Genomic DNA, 18119 nt, shown 5'->3' with positions numbered 1-18119 from the left:
ATGTTTTGTGGTTTGTTTTTTGTTTTGTTTTTTTTTTAAATTTGTACAGAACAATGATAAACACTTCCAGACTGTGCAAAGTAGTGCAATTAATCACAGGATCATAGAATGGTTTGGGTTGGAAGGGACCTTAAAGATCATCTAGTTCCAACCCCCTGCCCTGGGCAGGGACACCTTCTTCTAGACCAGGTTGCTCAAAGCCCCATCCAACCTGGCCTTCAACACTTCCAGGGATGGGGCATCCACATCTCTGGGCAACCTGTTCCAGTGCCTCACCACCCTCACACTAAAGAACTTCTTCCTTACATCTAATTTAAATCTACCCTGCCCTTGTGAAAAAGTCCCTCTCCAGCTTTCTTTTGGGCCCCCTTTAGGTACTGAAAGGCTGCTATAAGGTCTCCCTAGAGCCTTCTCTTCTCCAGGCTGAACAATCCCAACTGTCTCAGCCTGTCTTCATAGGAGAGGGTCTCCAGCCCTCTGATCATCTTCATGGCACTCCTGGACTCACTCCAACAGGTCCATGTCCTTCTTATGTTGGGGGCCCCAGAACTGAATGCAGTACTGCAGGTGGGGTACCAGAGCAGAGTAGAGGGGCAGAATCACCTCCCTGGACCTGTTAGTCACCCTTCTTTTGATGCAGCCCAGGATACAGTTGGCTTTCCAGGCTGTAAGTGCACATTACTGGGTCATGTTGAGCTTCTCATCAACCAGCACCCCCAAGTCCTTCTCCCCAGGGCTGTTTTCAATCCACTCATCGCCTGGCCTGTATTTGTGCTTGGGATTGGCCCCAACCCACGTGCAGGACCTTGCACTTGGCCTTGTTAAAATTCATGAGGTTTGCACAGGCCCACCTCTCAAGCCTGTCAAGGTCCCTCTGGATGGCAACCCTTCCCTCTATAGTGTCAATCGCACCACACAGCTTGGTGTTGTCGGCACACTTGCTGAGGGTGCACTCAATCTCACTGTCCATGTCACCAACAAAGATGTTAAACAGTGTCAGTTGCAATACCGATCCCTGAGGAGTGCCACTCATCACTGATCTCCACTTGGACATCAAGCCATTGACCACAACTATTTAAGTGTGACCATCCAGACAATTCCTTATCCACTGAGTGGTCCATCCATCAAATCCATGTCTCTCCAATTTAGAGACAAGGATGTCGTGCGGGACAATTCAAATGCTTTGCACAAGTCCAGATAGATGACTTCTGTTGCTCTTCCCTGATCTGCCAATGCTGTAACACCATCATAGAAGGCCACCAAATTTGTCAGGCATGATTTGTCCTTAGTGAAGCCATGTTGGCACTCACCAATCACCTCCTAGGTTTCCACGTGCCTTCACATAGTTTCCAGGACGATATGCTCCATGATCTTGCTGGGCATAGTGGTGAGACTGACTGGCCTACAGTTCCCCAAGTCTTCCCTTTTTGAAAAGGGTGGGTTATGTTTCCCCTTCTCCAGTCAGTGGGAACTTCCTTGTACTGCCATGACTTCTCAAATCTGATGGATAGTGACTTAGCTACTTCACCTGCCAGTCCCCCCAGGACCCACGGATGCATCTCATGTGGTCCCATGGACTTGTGCAACTTCAGGTTCCTTAGATGGTCTCAGACCTGATCTTCTCCTACCATGGGGGGTTTTTCATTCTCCCAGTCCCTGCCTTTGCCTTCTGCAACTTGGGTGATGTGGCTGGAGCACTTGCCAGTGAAGACTGAGGCAAAAAAGTCATTGAGTATCTCAGCCTTCTCCATATCCCAGGTAACCAGGTGTCCCATTTCCTTCTGGAGAGGGCCCACATTTTCTACAGTCTTCCTTTTATCACTGATGTACCTATAGAAGCGTTTCTTGTTGCCCTTAACATCCCTGGCCAGATTTAATTCTATCAGGGCTCTGGCTTTCCTAACCTGATCCATGGCTGCTCAGACAATTTCTCTGCATTCCTCCCAGGCTATCTGTGCTTGCTTCCACCCTCTGTAGTCTTCCTTTTTGTGTTTAAGTTTGTCCTATTCTTGCTGCTTCTTACTGTTGCTGAATTTCACATAGAGGCAGATAATATTTTTTGCAGGTTTGGTGTGTTAGAAACCCTGCATTACCATTTTCATTGATTTTTAGCTGTGATTTGAACTTTTGCAATCAGTGCCAAGATATTTTTTTTATGTAAGTTTTCCATTCTTCATGTATTTTAAGTATTTTATTTGGAGACACTAGAAAAAGGCATACTAAACCTCTAAGGAATAAATATGGCATATTTAGCTCCAACTATGCTGGATTTGCCCTCTGGTTCCATTGATAACTACCATTGCAGATTGGCACAGAAGTCACTATTGTGATAGTAATGTTTAACTGAGTTGATAAAAGCAACAGTGGGAAGAAAGGATTAAAATTTGAAAGAATTTATTTCGCTATTTGAACATTTTTTACTGAATATCACAGTTGTTGTATAACACTCATACATATTGTGTGATTGATTGATTGATTGATTTTTGTGAATGGATAAATTTGATACTAGTCCTGCTGTAGCTCAGGTCACCTTTCCTGTAATGCGTCTCAGCTTAGGTTTATCTGCCTGATTTCTTTTTTTTATGATTAGTTTAGCTTTTAATATTGTTTTAGTTTTAGCTATTATTTGTATTGAATCGAAATATTTTAATATAGTCTTTTTTGACTTGCTGGTCTTTCACACACTTAAATTTGGACTGCCACATCTAACAAGTATGCTGAATTTATTTATACCATGGCTATCAGAACTAACATCTAAAATGTAATAATATCTTCGGTCAATTAATTAGAGCTATATCAGCAATGGTCTTGCTAGTTTGTTGCACAACTAGCTATTTTAAAAGCTACTACTTAACCTTGAGAAGTGTCTTCTTTAATGCACATCTTGATGTGACATTTGACCAAATTGTATTGACTGATAGTGCATATTAACACAGTACGGCTGCATGTGTCTCCACTAGTCACCCAGCACTTCACTTACATGGAAAGCAATTACTTAGTTGTTATGAATGTGATATAAATTTGACTTCATTCTAATTGGTACATTATTTTCTTCATTTTGTAAATATGCTATTGTACCATTAGGGAAGGCCTTCAAACTATTATATAGAATTGCCAGAGTAATTATCTGTCAGTTATACATGGACTAAACAGCTTTAGAGAAATGAATTTGTTAGTTGATTAGTGCCTTTAAGTCTGTGGATTTTAATCAGTGTAGAGCTGACTGACTAGAAACCCTGTCATTCTTATTGTTTTGTAATGGTTTACTGATTATCTTTCCAGGTAGTACACTGACACATATTATTTTAGTAGAATACCTGTGGCACTGTAGAAAAAAAGCTGAGATGTCATTTCAGATGAGAAAACCCTGAGTATGAAAAGCAGTAGCCAGAAATCTGTCCATACTAGAGGTTCAAAACATCTTTTACGGTATCAAATTGTGATATTTATTTCTTCAAATCTTATGTCTCCCCTTAAAAACCTATAGGAACTGTGGGGAAAGGTAGGACATTTGTTTTCAATGAGGGGAAAGGGTTCAAAGGTGAAGGATGAGATTTCCTGCAGTGACTGAAGAAAACAAGTGGTAGAGCTGTTCCCTGTTCAGCCCACAGGCCAAAGGAGATAGTAGAGAGGATGGGGTGATATATTGTATGTTTTACAACCTCATGCCACAGTGTTTTAGTCATTCTCATTCCATTACTGGAGTTATATTAATCACCAAAAGACATGAGTAAACCAACAAGGAGAAATAGCCTTTTCCTGAATTAAAGCCAGTGACTATTGGTGCTATTCTATTCCATTTGAACTTTGTCATATAAAACTGGCTGCACAATACCTATTTCCTAGTAGATGTGAGCATACAAGATGAGACAGCCAGTCTTTTGCCTTCTTCAACCCTGTTCCACCAGTATTTTTAGAACCAAGCAATTGATTGCTGATCTGCAATTTGCTGGAGATACATGTAGCTGGGACCAGCTCAATATTTCTGGGTCTGGTTCAGCATTCCTATGTTCAGCTTCCCTTAGGTGACTGCTGCCACTGCTGTGACTCTGTGGACAAAGACTCTCATGATTTTGGAATTATGAAATAATTATTTCACTCACTGTTATCAATCATATTACACAGAGCTGGAAGTACAGCTTCAAACACTTCAGTCATGTCCAAGGCAGAAGGAGACTCAAGTCTTCTCATTGCAATTCCTTTGAGCTCCTTTAGAAACAACCTGATAGAGATGACCCAACCCATCTAAAAAGTCTCTGGGTACAAAGAAGGAGTCACCCACACCATTCCTATGAACAGAATGGAGAAGGATAAAGTTCTGGTGGGCAAGACTCTGCCAGACTGCTTTTGTTCTGCAGAGATGACATTTGGGAGTGCTGGTTAAGGTCAACATTGCATATTGGTGGAACAAAAGACAATCTGATATTACTGTAAACTTTCCCTGTGAGTCCTTGTGTTACCGTTTTTCAGCTGGAACCAAGATAATATTAAAATTAAATCTGGAACATCAGAAGGTAATAAAGAAAAATTAAAAGTTTCTTTGGGAGTCTACTGAAATTCCCCAAGGGGATCAGCAGGTATCACTGAGAACATCACACTGACACACATGCAGAGCTCCAGCAGATTCCCCAGAGGTAATTAAACCTTGAGGATTTCTCCCTGGTTGGTATGGTATCTTCTCTTATTTTGGAAGCATTGCTTTTCTGCATGTTATTAACTGAAGAATAGAAGTTATTTGGTGAATAGTTTCATAGACAAAAGACACAGATATTCCCACTTCAATTTCTTGTGAGGAAGAAAAAGAAAAGAAAAATGAAGTAGGTATAGCTGTGTCTCTTGTCTAAACACTGGTGGATTAATGATTATATTTAGTTCTTTTTCACAGACTATTCTGCCATACAGCTACATCCTACTTCAGTCCAGATGCTTACTTGCTAAAGAAAAATTGAAATGCTTACCTTAGGACTTAACTTTATGAAAAATTATGTTCATTTTCTGCAGTCATTCAATAGCTTCAGCAATTTTTTTCTGATGAAAAAGTCAATTTAGTAAACAGATGCTGAGACGCTAAAAGATTCAGTTATGCCAGTAGTTGTGGTACACTGCACTCTCTACACTAAAAATAAGTAAATGTTTTGTTTTAATTGTAGCTTTCCTTAACTATGACTATTATTTATTTTTAAGATAGTTTGCACTAAAGAAAATTATGACTAAACCCATGTCTTTTAGCATAAATATTTTGCTGATTAAAAAGACTAACACATGTACACAGTAAAAACAGAAATTCTTGCCTTCTGGCATTTGCTTTTTATCGTAGAGAAGTAGCAAATCCAATTACAAGATGTTTGATTCACTGGGCAAATCCTACTGGAACATTTCCGGCTCTGCAGGATACCACTCAGTACTGAAGAACCACTTGTCAGCATAACGATGTAAAGGACCACATTCTGTGATTCACACTTGAAACTGTTTGCCAAATGAATTTCAGGAAGGCACTTCATGAAATGCTCCAAAACTCTCTTTAGGATTCAGATTCCTTTTTTTTTTTTGCTTTCGTTCATAATTATTCTTTGCATACACTAAAACTAATAGTGCAATGAATTCACCTCTCCCATGGTTTTTGAGGAGATTTAATTCCTCCAAACATGAAATGCCCAAGGATAAAAAGAAGCTTCAACATTTCAGTTAAGCAGATGCTTTTTGCTATAATTTGACTTATTGTTAAACAGGTGGTTTTGGTTTTAGAGTCAATTTTCCACATAAAATTAGGTAAATCAGAAACAGCCTTAAATGAAAGCATTCAGTCTATGTCAATGGGAAACTGGACTGAAATCAGATTCAAATGCTTATATTTGAGAGAACTTACCAGGGCTCATTTGTAAAGTAAATAAATAATCATAAAACCAGTCTCTTACAAGCAGTTAAAGAAACCATACCTTCACATAAAAAAAAAGTAAGGAAAGAAAAAAGGATAATATTTATTTTCATTAACTTACCCTGTGATCTGTTTATTAATGAAACACATTAAGGTAAATAAAACAGGAACAATTACTTTTAACAGTATTAAGAGTTTTCATTATAAGTTATAAAATTTGCTCTGATACCTAATACAGTTTAAAGATACAATTTAAACTCATGAACAGACAATGTGTCTTGCATACATATGTACATGCACACTGTGCACCACCACAGTGGAAGTCAGTTGGAAAAATGCTGAAAGAATGCACCTCCCTCCGAAAGGCTGCAATAATATCAGACAGGAAAGGGTAGAAATTGCCTGCTTTTCAATAGAGACAACAAACTGAAGAGTATTTGTAGTTTTCAGAATTGGGAGAAGTAGAGATGGAAAAGACTTAATTGACAAACTTGCTAAAAATATCATATCCTCTCATGCCTTTTTATTCTCTTAGTCTAGTTCTCAGCTGATGAATCTTACATTATCTCTTGAAATGGAGTAACCTCAGTTTCAGTTCTGCTTAGGTCTCAATGTGCAGAGGCTTGTCTCTTCCATATTCGTTTTTTTTAATATTACACTGTTCTGCTCCGTTACCAGGAACAAATCTTATCCTCTTTCTTCACTTATTCTATCAATTACATTAAAGGCTAATATCCTTTTTTAATCTGTCTCATATACCAAAGTTGTATTAATCCAGTGCAGTTCTTACTTGGTTCCATTAAACTTTGTAAGCACTTTCCAGGTGCCAAGGTATTCAGAACAGGATAGGAACAGAGCATTAGGTCATCCAGGCCAAATAAAGGGTGTTGCATAATCAATTTAATGTAAAAGATTTTCAAAAAGGATTTCTTTTCTTTTCTGATCTGTTTCAAGGTGTGGAATAAAGTATTCCAGATATACTCCAAAAAAATCCATCAGATTTACAAACTGTGCATATTTTTTTTTTTATGAAATCACATTTTATGAGAGTCATAAAAAAAAAATCCTAAAACTAGAATGCCTTGTCTAGCTATTGATATTGCATCCTCCAAAAATTCTTGACTTTAAACCTATTTTTAAAGGATAGGGATTACTTTAGGCCCTTCTGATATTCCTATGTCCTAATATCAGAGAGCAATTTCAGGTAAAAAAAAATACAAATTAAAAAATCTAAGTTGCATTGTATCTGGGACCTAGGTCTTGACACTCTTCATAGTCAAGTTGCCTTTTTTTCCTATAATATCTCAGAGCATAAATTTTGTCCATCACTTTCATGCTTATCCATAAAATAAAATTCCTCTTTCTCCTATCATCTTGCTATTTGGTACACGCAACATATCTCTTCCTGCAAAATGAGGGGGGGGGGGAATACTGTTTATATTTCCATTATCATTCAACATAGTCCTTACCTTGAATTGAATTAAGATATCTTGGGACATTCTAATTAATTATAAATTCCCTTTTGACTAAAAATCCATTAATCAGGAAGTCAGGAACACCACTAGAATTTGTGTTGAAACTTACCTTTCTAAAAGTCATTGTTCAGGTCATACTGTGGTTTTGGGTGGTTATTATAATGTATTGTATCTATGTAGGAAATAGCCTTTGAAAAGTTCCTAGCTATTATTTGGTGCCATGAACACCCACACATAATTCTGGTAAAATGCTGTCTTTTTAACACACTTTTTTTCTCAGGTCCTTAAATTCTGGTCATTCTTCAAGTGTATTACAGTAGTTTAGAAAGGAAAAGAGAAAGAAAAAAAGCAGTGAGAGCAGTGGAAAATTGGATTAAAAATTCAATATGGCTAAAGACTTCAAAGCAACCCCCAAAATTCAGCTGATATTGTTTCAGTTAATTGTTATTGTTAGTTGTTAAGATTACTTATCTTCTGGACTAATACTCCTGATAGAAGAAAGCCAGACACACAGTTCTTTTTGAAGCTGGCAAAATATTGTTATTTCTCCATATTTTCTGTTCTGTTTTTTTTTTTTTTAACTTTTCATTCATTTCTTTCTTTTTCCAACCAGTTTTTACCTTACTACAACATGATTCTTCCTCTTCCTAGCCTACATCAAATTCCCCTTTCTCACCGAGAAGCTGAGCCACTGAGAGTCCCTCTCCGCTTTTTTCCCAATCTTCATTTAAAAACTGTTTTTCTGTTTGCACCTAAGATTGATGAACTACCTACTCACCGTCAGTTCTGTCCCCACCACTGTAACTTATCTGCAATAACAGTTTATTGCATCTTTATCCAAGTTTTTTACCTCTCTCTAACGTTTGTGTGTCATTATCCCCCCATTACCTGTGTGAGCCTCTGTTGCTTCTCTGTTCAATGTTATCTCTCAATCAGGCCTCTCTGTACAGATTTCTTTTGATATTTTATTTCATAGAAACCTATTGTAAAAAATAAATTGTGCTGTATTATATTGTTGAGCCAGAGTCCCTGTGAGTCATTCAGAGGGTAATTTTGCCTATTTCAAGAGCGCTTATGTACTTTGTAGCCTTAGCTGTTGTATCTCCAACTGAGCAGGTATTCTCAGTACTTTATGTATTACTAGAATGTTAAATGCACAATCAAACTCAACACTTTTCAAATTCATTACCTACTTTTTCTTTCACTGGAAGAAGCTTCTTAAGCCAAGAAGCAAGTGGAGGAGAGGCAGAAATAAGAGGAGTTCACACTAAAGTAAATCCTGGCTAGGATGACTGTAATAGGTAGGAATCATGGTGAGTGGTAAGGGACAAGAAGTGAGAGACTAGAAGAGCCTGGCGTTTAAAATGTAACACTTGATTTTCATGCAGTGATTAAGAAAGAAAGAAGCTAGACAGAGTCAGACCTGCATTGGAAAGGAGCACCAAGTGTGCTGGGCCAGGGGCCTTTCAGTCCGTGGGAGACATTCACAGGATGAATTGCCTCCTGGTGCATGCGGATCGCCATACAGCAGGGCTGAGGAAACCAGCAGGCAGGTCCTTTGCACGTTCCAATTTTCTCCTCAGCTTTAAAAGCCAGACTGAGCTAAAATCTATAGCTATATCTAGTTTAGCTCAATTGAAGTTATTCAGAAATATTACTTCTGGAATGGTTTTGTGTCCTTTCAGCTGAAATCTTTAGGAGTTGCAGAAATTCAGTGCAAGAGCCTCATGTCTGTTAGAAAGCAGCAGAGAGCTCTGTTAATTATGAAGTACTCTCCCAGTTGTTTCAAAAGAATAACTAAAACATCAAAATCTGGTGTTGGTGCTGTGACATCAGCGCGGCGCGGCAAATGGTCAAAGTAGTTTCTCTGGAGCAAAGGAGGTAAGAGAATGGATTAAGAAAATTATAGAAGTTATTGTTATCAGACCTTGACGGTGAAGCGGCCCGACATGTACTACCAAAGAAGTTTGGCAGTCAAGAAAGGAGCAGAGGTTATGGAAGGCAGAAGTAGTCTGAGAAGATTTCAAAGATCCATGAAGAATTGTGTTGAAAAGCAGGAGACAGAAGGCTTGACAGTTGAACTAAGGAAGAAACGTGAGGCCTTTGCAAATAGCAAACTTATCCGCAGATGATGCATGTTTGAAGAGCTAACAGCTCCAGGATTTCTGTGTTTCTTTTAAATAAGAATGTGTAAAGGTGAAATATTAACTTTCTGGATAAAATTTCTGAATAAAGAAAACAAAGTAACAAGGTAAAGTTTAAAAAAAACAAACCCAAACCCAAACCCAATGAACACCAAACTAAATGAAACTTTAAAGTATATTATGGATAAAATTGACTTTCAAAAACTAATTTCATACCATTATCTGTATTAATTTTCTCAAATAGAAGGAAACATAATCAATGCTTCCCCTTGGAAACGTGCCTATAAAAATTAGAGACTTACGGCTTTTAGTTGGCAAAATATGACCAGGAATACTTCAGTAAGCTTTATTACTATTTATATTGGTAACTTTTACATGTATCTGTAAATTCAGCTAGCAACACATGAAGAAGAGCAGGAAAAACAAGCATGGACTGTATTTCCCAAACCTCACTGCATTAATTACTATGTTTGTGACAGGAGTGGGGGAGTTTCATCGAGGAAGTAATATTTTAAGAAAATCCCAGGCTAGGACATAGGAGACCTCTTCATGGACATAGGTATATTTTTTGTGAAATTGATGTGTAAGACTTTGGGTACTTCTTTCAAAGTTCATCCCTTCATTGTGGTTCATGAAAATTTGTAGTGAAGAAATAACACTTCAAAGTCCATTGAAATGAGTGGATACTTTTCAAGCCACTTTTTGGCCTTGGACCTGGCCATCAGCATGCCTGCTTTGTAGACATTTCTTTTCCTTTGCCAGGCTTTGGAGCATTCTTTGGTTCCTACGCAGCCGAGTGAATAAATTCAATGTAGATAAAGATATGAATATGCATGAGTTCTCAAAGATGCCATGATTCACTAAATCATATTGTTTAAATTTGATCCCAAAATAAGTTCTTACAAAAGAAGTTACTGAAATAGGTTTCTACGGATATCTCACTTCTTTAAAGCTAGTTTCATCCACATAATTCCCCTTCTTCCAGGAGTCTGTCAGAGTTTCTGACTTTAATTCATTGCAAGCCAGCTGAAACTGGGAAGTCCATAAAGTTGCCATAGTAACTGAATGGACAAAGACCTAATTCACTAGTTTATATAAGCCAGAACTCATATCCTGCAGACAGTAATGGTCTTAAATTATTTAGGTCTATAAAGTCCACTGTTAATGGATTATATATATATATTTAATAAATAGGTGTCATTTCCTTAGCTAGTGAAAAATGGGCTTTGATCGCTCCATGCTTTCTCAGAAGTAGTTGTATGTTGGATAGTAAGCCAATCAAAAAGTCAAGGGGAATGAAAAAGAACAAGAAACCAGCGTATGGTAACAGTAGTGCTTTCCAAGTTAAAAGAGACTGTGAGTTATATTATTAATTTTTTAAGAGTTTATTTTGAAAAAGTTCCCCAAACTGAGCTGTTAAAGTCCATAAAAGCTGTGTGGATTTAACAGTAACAGAGGATGGTACACTCTGAATTTTGCAATCTAATGAAAACAATGGGACTAGAGTCAATTGTTATTGTTCCCAGTCCACAGATAAAATTTGCAGTGACACTGCCCAGGTAACGAGAAAGATGTAGGAGAGCAAGACTAAAGGAGAAGTTTCTTGTAGAATGGGTTATGAATCACACCATTTTGTCATGGACATTCTTTTGGATTAAAATAAGTGTAGCATAGTCAACTGTTTTGCTGGGTGGTGTCAAGATGGATGTGACAAAATTAAGTAACAAAAAGTATTTATATATTTGCTTAGTTCCGATAATTCCCTGCTTCTCAGCTTCTTGATCACGAACTGAAAGTCTTTTACTTTGAATTGATTTGAGATTACCCACTAACTCTGAGAACAATAACAGTTTTCTTCTTGTCTGCTTAATTTTGCCCTCCTTCCCCACACCTTCTGCTTTATGCAACGTTTAGCAATTGGGCAGATTAAAATTGTAAAACAGGCCTGCTGCACTGCAAATTTCCTAAATAGCATTGGTAAATATTATAAATATCATAAACATTGTTTGGGAGCTTTGCACTAGTAAATGTATAGGGTCATTTTAATCATTGAATCTACCTATAACTTCAGTGTCTTAGAGAACTGATTCTATATAATTTAATTCCCTAGGTTAATGATTTCTGTAGCTCTTTTTTCATGAGATTCCTGAGTACATCAGTTATTCATTTTAATCCTGCAAGTGTGAAAAGAACAGCCCAGATGGGAATTGCCAGTACAGCTTTATTGTATTTTATGTTGCTTTATTTCATTCTTTTCTTGCATTTTAATTCTAGTGCCAGCTTTCAGCAGGATGTTGAACCTGAAAGTTTCCCCTGAACATTTAATACAAAGAACAGACTGACACCTCTATTTCTCCCTGGGTGGAATTCCACTGCTCATCATTCTATCAGACTTTATCAATAGATTTACATTTTGTCTCATGCTAGCTATGTCCTATCATTCCAGGTGGTTTGGGTCCTTTTACAGATTCTTGCCCAGGACTTGTAAATAGTGGATAAATGGCAGAAGAGCCAACAGGATGTGGAAAACTATTCAGAGAAATAAAAAGAAGATTGTTAACAGAAGTGAAAGAAAATGAGCAACAGTTAGATACGCCACTATCATAAATTTCTTTTGTTGTCTCATACAATAATAGAAGGGTTGGGGGTTTTTTTGTGATTTTAGGTAAGTTTTGCTTTGTCCAGGAAGCTCTCATGAGCTGTGAGATAACATAGGCAGCTTCCTTAATGATAAGTTTCCTCTCATCTCCCTTCTCCAAGCTCACTACTGTTCAGCGCATTTTGACTTTTTAGAGGTCTCTTATGGAAAATGTTTTTTATTAGATGTCCTATAGTTCAGGACTTCTAATATACAACTAGTTTTTATGGGTTTTTTTTGCTTAGGTTTTTTTTTGTCCCTCAAAGACAGTTACAGAGCCTATGAACTTTGTATTGTGTGTGTTACTGTCTAGTTAGCCTTCAACAGTAAGCATTGATTTTAAAGAAAATATCTGTCCTCTGGACACTCAGAATTAAAAGGCCACTCTGAAAATCAGTGCCTAAATCACAGAAATATATTTAACTGCTTTCATAAAGGACATCATATACCAGTGTAATGAATGCAAGGGTATTTTCCTGTGCAGGGTGTTTGCAAAATACACAGATGTTCTCAATTACCTTGGGTTGAAACTTCATTCAGTAGTGCATCATAATTTCACTAGCACTCTGTTTAAAAAATCCTAAGATTAAAATATTTAGACAACTGGCTGAAAATTCATGTAGAGATAAACTGGGATTACTCCTTGGTCTCACAGTTTTGCTATAGAGACAGATGTACAAAAGAGCACTAATATTTTAATCGAGTTCCTGCTGTTATTACCAACAACTGTCAGACACGAAAGTGAATTCTGTACATTTTCAGTCTCATTTTCCTTCAAATTACTTCTGCGACCTCCTTGCCCTTAACTGAAATATGACTCAAAATGTGCGTCGCTAATGCTGATTATGTTATTGTAATATTTCACCCTCACAGCTGTGTGATAACAAAGGAGTAGAAGCAGGGACAGGCTATTGGCATGGTGCTATGGAATCTTAAGAACGGCACAGAAATCCCCCACTCTGGGAAGGGGCCAGGGCTGTTATCCACACAAAAAACGGTAGCATAGCAATGTGAAAACAAAATAAAAATGCCCCACTGGATAGAAAATACAATCTTCCTAACAAACAAATAAATAAAAGGGCTTCAAGCTTTCGCAGAACATGAAAATAAGCTCTACTGTGTAGATTAACCAATAAATCTAATGTGCTGACTCTACTCATTGCTGAAATGGTGTCAAGAAGGATTAGGTAAAACTAAAAGAAACAAATGTATAAAACATTCACACACAGCCCCCAAAAGAAAAGAGGTAACATGGCAGCTAGAACAGGGAATAAAGGTTATTAGATCTTCTGAATCTGCCTTTTGGGATGTCTTGCCATTTTCTCTACTTGATATCAGGTGAGTTTTACAGAACACGCAGAGCAATATTCAAAATAAATAAATAGAACAGTTCTACTGCTTAAAACTGTGATTAGCTTGAAAAATATATTTTACCTTGAGGAAACAGTTGAACTCTGAGCTGTTTCAAAGTTGAAAAATTCCAGGCTGATCAAATTCTCTGAAATGCTTCAAAAGAATATCTTTCTCTGTTAAAGAGAATCAGAAGGAAAAAAAAAAAAAAAGTTATCTCATACAAATCCAGTTGGTTCATATAAACAGGAAGAGAGGGCATTTTTATCTGTAGATCACATCACTTGATTTTTTTTCAAAGTGATATCAAACTGGATGCTGAACAATTTGCGGCTGGGATCAAATAGAGACCAAGCAGGCTTTTGTGAAAAGGCAATCTTAAAGCAAAATATGATCTATTATCAGGATTCTTGCAATTTGGTCTATTTGGATTTACAATGCCATCTTTGTGGAAACAGCAACTGATTCAGTATACAAGCCACATAATTCATCTACAATGAAAGCACTTCACCTTGAAGAGCATTTCCTCCACTGGCTCTCAGTAGAACATTGTTCTGTACTAAAAATTCAGTTCTTTTTGTGCTAAATGGTAAATGAATTGTAAGAAATCACCTTTTTACCCCCTCAGAGTACTACCTTGCTCTTCTCCAATCCTCTTAAAGGAGAGTTTATAGTTTATAGCTTATAGTTTAACATAAGTTTTTTCAGTAGCACGATGACTTTAGGCTGCCTTTTCCCTCTCTTCTAACACCAGCCACTTTTGCTGCCCCTGGTCAGCCCCTCTTGTTTGTTGTTTGAATGGAGAAATCGTATGCTATGAATTGAACAAACTAGAAAAAAAAAAAAAAGTTTTTTTTGCTAGGTTATTTACTACTTATACAATAGAAGAGAAGGTTTGAAGGGAGAAAATGCCTGATAAGGTAGGAGAGTGGCTTGGATGCTTACAGCATGTTTACGGCTTCATCTTCTTAGTAAAGATGGTACTGTTTCTTTTCAAGGCTAAGGTTAATCTCTTCATGTCACAGCGCTTTTTCTTATATAGTGTTCAGTTTGTTCAGCATCTTAATACAATATCTAAGAACTACTTCCAACCTCACTACATCTAAATCCAAATCCAAATGCTCATACCTCTTTAGAATGCTTAGACAATATCCCCCAAACAATGGGTTTTTTTTCTGTGTAGGAGGCAGAAGGATGAAAAGAATGGAAAGAAAATTAATATTTCAAGATAATGCCTTTTGATAAGATTTTAGCACAATTTCCTAACTGATACATAAATATGACAAAGATTGGCTCAATACAAGAATCAGTGCAAAATAGAAAGTACTTGGTGCTTAATCACTTTACCCACCCGATAACCAAGATTCTTCCTGGCTTTCTCATTCTTTATAGAAAGAGGTCTTTGACTGGGTTGAGTTTAATGGAATAAATTGAACTTCATGGGTTTTGCTTAAAGTTATCAGCAAATGGCAAATCTAAAAAAGTGGTAAATGATTCCCCTGCTGTAATTGTAACTTGCAAGATGGTTACGAGAGAAAGGCATAATTATTTTTATTTTCTTTATCACAGATTTAGAAATGGGAGAGTTAAAAGGCATTATGAATATTGGAAAACAAAGCATAAACTAAATATATATACAGTTACTGCATTGTTAGAAGTATTTCAGAAGTTCAAAGTGTAAATAATTTCCAGCACTAAAAAGGATGGGGTTTTAACACATCATTAATATCACTGGTGGACTATTGCTGCACAGCCAGGTTGTGGCCTTGTAAATGGTCAAAAATGAACCCCAACTTATGTTTGCTAATTAAGGACCTTATATGTGATTTAATGGACATGATATTAGATTGTTTCCTTTTTTACGTATGTAGTGCATTTTTTAAATAAATGGTAAATAGTGGTAAACGCACAGACTTTTATGCAAACTTACTAATATGTATCTATAGCTAGCCACCTAATGGAGAAGTCCTGAAGATCTAAAGCAATTACTGCTGAGGTATGCCCTCTAAAAATGTTTGCAGTCATTGTGACTTCAGTGCAAGACACCTGAATGAAACTTATATTTAAAAACTAAAAACTGTGCCCATGATATTTTATGCCCATTGTTTATAAATACATTGGTGTTTAAAAATAAAAATGGTGGGGTTTGCATGTGAAAACCATAGTTTAGTATTTCAGTTTTTCAAAGTTTGAAAAGGGTTATTTGTTTTCTTTAAATTCATTTCCTCTCTTGAGAGAGGGATGTGAGAATGTATAACTTTGAATTTGATTTTTTTCGAAATGATGTTTAACTAGCTGTGGACTAATTTTGAACCAATTTTTAACTAACTGTTAACTTCATGAAGCAGCAGAGGGCAAGGCTGAGCAGGCCATGACTAATAAACCATCTGTGATCTGTCAGCACTGCAGCTGCCGCCTGCATGCCCCAGCCTGGCAGTGTGACTGGCAGCAGGGCTGGGCTGGCTCAGCATCCCCCGGTTATCTCCTTCCCCCAGATGTAGGAGGCAGCAAGTTGTCAGCGGCTGCTGAGGCTGTCACCTCTGTTTCTCCCTTGCATCAAGCAATCGATGTGTCTGATGGGCAAATACCTTACATTGTCTTTTACACAGATGAACTTGCTGCCACTTGACAGAGTTCCAACCTTTTACACCTATTAAGGAAGGAAACAATAATGCTGTCCTCTTCTCTCTAGGGTTTTCTATATGCTACCTCTGACTGTGTCCTAAATGAATCAAGAAATCAATTTGCAGCCTCTCTGCCTCAGTTAAATCAAACTTATTCACAGTTTCTGCTGAGTAAAAAACATCCAGTGCTTCTCCACAGTTACCCACTGTCACTTTGACAAGATATATCAGAGCCTTGGTCAAAGTTACAACGTTCAAAATGTTTAATTTCCCCCTTTTTTTTGTTAGCTTTATTTGTTACTTTTTTATTTTTTTATTACATTACCTTTATTAGTACTGTTTGTGTGAATTAATTCTACTCCTAGAATCATTACCTGCTAAATACAACTGCTAAATGAGGTAGAAAAATTAATTTTGTTATCAGAAGAACAGAACATAATATGGAATAAAGTTCCTTTTTACTGAAAAGTTGTGACTACAAGATGAAATATTACAGTGTTTATTGTTGACTCATAGATGTTACAGGCCTATTAATAACCTAAGAGTTTATCTAATTTTTTTCCATGCCTGTGAATGATTATTCTTTATGGCATAGATAGCATATTTCTTTTTAATAATACAAAGCCTGAGGCTCCCATGTTTCCTTAAGACTGAATTTAATAATTTAAGCACCTGAAAGTTAAAGACCTAGCGTAACATGCCTGTGCAGGTTCCCTCAGTAGTCAATGGAAAGAGAAAGGCATCTGTGGTTTACTGCATTGTAAGAAAGGTAACTAACATACAAAGTCTAAATCACCCTCTTTCTGTCTAAAGAAGATCTTGACAATTAACCTTAGCTAATAAATGACCTAAAAGACATCTACAAACAGGTCAAATGAACTACATTCTTAGTCTTATTGTCATCCCCACAGAAATATTCTATTTTTGAGCAAGTTCTTTCACTTCTGAGTTCATATTAATATTAGTGAGGATCAAGGTACATCTTGTTAAATATGTAAGTATTAATTTACAGTTAGGAGTATAGCTTACAGTTCCTCTGTTAGATATGTTTTGCATTTTAGGTAGAGATAAATGAATCCAGTAAAGGAAATTAGACCAGAACAAAGATGTTTCATAGATTAACTAGCTTAAAATAATGTTTGAAATTCTTATAAAACACACTATTTGTCTTCTTGGTACAAGTTACTTTATAAGAGGAACACTTTTTAGAAACCATTTGTCTCTAGATTGGACAGGAGGAATAATATTATCTGAAGGACTTGACATTTCTTCATGTTGTCTAGTGTATTAAAAAAAAAAATCTTCAGGAAACTTTTTCTCACACATTTTGAATCCTTACTTAACACAGCTGATTACCAGAATGCTCTTCCTCCATATGGTTACTATGATTTATGATCTATATGATCATAATGTCATACTACTATGGTATCATACTACCGTATGTAAATCATAAATACTATCTGATAGTGTAGAAAAAAGGGAAATGTTTCTTTTGGATGTGAAAACACATCAAAGCAAACCTAAGTTTTCTTTGTTTCCTCACTTTATTGTTTTCTGTGATTTTGTGACATACATATTAAAACTCTCACATTTTTCATGCTTTATAGGTGAATACAATTTCAGTCTTTTAGTGACATCGGTTCATTCTCCAATAGGTTCTGCTATGTGGGCCTGTAGGCTCATCTCACTTCCCTGGTTTAGGTATAGCGAGCATTGCTCCAACATACCCAGACTTAAAATAAGAAAGCCTACACACAACAATTACACATTCCTAGAAATCTAAAGTTGCTGACTGTAAAAGGCCACTGAAATTGTTCCAACAGAGTTTATCTTCAGATATCCTACTGAAATAGTATACTTTTTACTCTCTTACATTTGCGATTAGTAATACTCAGCAATACTTGTTTTCATTTGAAACAAAATGGACCAAATCAGGCTATGGTAGGTCAGACTTAAGCAGTATTTCTCCACTTGGAAATCAGCTGTTATTCTGGAGTGGCTATGTATTAGAAA

General features: G+C 36.8%; 1 protein-coding gene across 1 annotated transcript in view; it reads right to left on the bottom strand.

Moving 5' to 3' along the window:
* CDH19 (cadherin 19) overlaps positions 1 to 18119 on the bottom strand; it is a 75896-nt gene that overhangs the window by 51773 nt on the left and 6004 nt on the right. The window contains exon 2 of the mRNA XM_075022916.1: positions 13567 to 13658. The gene's annotated coding sequence lies outside the window, so the exon portion shown is untranslated. The remainder of the gene's footprint in view (positions 1 to 13566; positions 13659 to 18119) is intronic.

Source organism: Buteo buteo, chromosome 3 (assembly GCF_964188355.1).
Source record: "Buteo buteo chromosome 3, bButBut1.hap1.1, whole genome shotgun sequence".
In the NCBI taxonomy this organism is placed as follows: domain Eukaryota; kingdom Metazoa; phylum Chordata; class Aves; order Accipitriformes; family Accipitridae; genus Buteo; species Buteo buteo.
Note: the sequence above shows the minus strand (reverse complement) of the source record. Positions and strands in the feature narration are given on the sequence as shown.